The sequence below is a fragment of the Salminus brasiliensis genome, chromosome 19, assembly GCF_030463535.1.
Source record: "Salminus brasiliensis chromosome 19, fSalBra1.hap2, whole genome shotgun sequence".
Lineage (NCBI taxonomy): Eukaryota > Metazoa > Chordata > Actinopteri > Characiformes > Bryconidae > Salminus > Salminus brasiliensis.
In genome coordinates this window covers 675996-677716 of record NC_132896.1, presented here as the reverse complement: position 1 = coordinate 677716, position 1721 = coordinate 675996, and the positions used below count along the sequence as shown (strand labels likewise).

General features: G+C 36.4%; 1 protein-coding gene across 2 annotated transcripts in view; it reads left to right on the top strand.

Moving 5' to 3' along the window:
- The first annotated feature begins 891 nt into the window (after positions 1–891).
- gal (galanin/GMAP prepropeptide) overlaps positions 892–1721 on the top strand; it is a 7166-nt gene continuing 6336 nt past the window's right edge. For both annotated transcript variants that reach the window (XM_072663294.1, XM_072663293.1), the window contains exon 1: positions 892–958. The gene's annotated coding sequence lies outside the window, so the exon portion shown is untranslated. The remainder of the gene's footprint in view (positions 959–1721) is intronic.

The following is a 1721-nucleotide window of genomic DNA, read 5'->3' as shown; positions in this document are numbered from 1 at the left end:
TTGGCTCCCCTGTATAACCTCCGCACTAATGCTTGGGGCTAAACTCCTATAGACTGAATGATGGGGTAAACTGCAGTAGGCTGAATGGGTAGAGCTTAACAGCTGATGCTGAATGGGTGGGGCTGAACTGCTGCAAGCTGAATGGGTGGGACTAAAATGTTGTAGGTGGAATGGGTGTGACTTAACAGTTAAATGGGTGGGGCTAATCTGCTGTAAGCCTAATGGGTGGGTCTAAACTTCTAAAACCGAATGGGTGGGGCTAAACTGCTGTAAGCCTAATGGGTGGGCCTAAACTTCTAAAACCGAATGGGTGGGGCTAAACTGCTGTAAGGGTACGTATTAGCATGTATTATCTCAAGATAAATTATATTGTCCAAATTTGACTCATAACAATAAACAATATTAATAGAATCTCATTATTTTGACATCGGAAGTCACAGGAAGTCATTATTTTAAGACATAAAATATATATATATATATATAGATAAATAAATGTGCCGTAGCTATTGCACACGACACGCTATGTTTGACTGTATGTTTTATCATTTTCCAATTTGTAAAATGTAGTAAATACACAGTAATTCTGCATGGAGTGGCTTTTTTTTCTGACATCAGCTGTACATGGACCAGAGGTGCACAAACCCCTGCACATGGCTGTAGAACCGTCTTGAAAACAAATGTGAAGTATTAGCTCCTCAGCCTGAGGATCCAAAAGTGTTTAGGATGATGAAGAACGCACTGAGTCGGTTTACATTATCCTGCATTAGGCTGTGGTGAGTCAGCTGGGCCGTGTGCAGGTGAATATGGAGTCAGGACTAATTGACTCCGTCTGCTGACGTAGAGCAGCACAGAGCTGCAGCCTCCATAAAGGCAGCAGAGCAGCCTAGCTGCTCATACACTCCTCCACCCAGGACACACACACAGCTTTTCTCCAAGCGAGCAGCTACTTACACTCAGGGTAAGTGCGCCTTCCTTCTGTCTCCTTCCACTCTTCTGGTTTTGTGTTTCTCTGGTTCTGGAAGCTGTTTGTCAGAATTTGGACTTAATATCTCAAAATAATCTGATTTGTTTCCTTTTTTGCAACATTTTGACTTGGTATCTGAAAAGAATGACTTTTATGCTGAAAAGACTATTTACATATTTGAGTTAGTATGTCTTAATATCTAAAATAATTATCATATTTAATTTAAAATGAATGATCAACATTTTAAAAGAAAGACTTCTAAGAGTCTCTGATATGGATGTATTCTGAAATTATATCTTAAACTAATAACTTGTTTCTTAAAATAAGACTTTTTTTATTTTAGTACTGTGTTAAAAAGTTGTTCAAAATATGACTTAATATCTTAAAATTGAGAATTTCCCCACTGTGGGACTAATAAAGGATTATCTTATCTTATCTCAAAATAATGTCTCTTTCTGAAAATGATCTTGTATCTTAAAATAAAGAAATTCCCTAAGAAATCAAGAAAGCAAAATAAAGTTTTGTCAGAAGTGATAATATATATATATATATTCTTGACTTTCTGAATTGGTATCTCAACATAATGACGTGTTTCTCAAGACTTTTAGTCTGCAACCTACTTACTTCTGTGTTGAAATAATTTGACATATTGAGGATCTCATAGTAATGGAATTTTATCAAAATCTCCAACAAATCTAAAAAATGTCTCAAAATATCAAATTAATGCCTTCAAATATTGACCTGTCCACTTGCTATA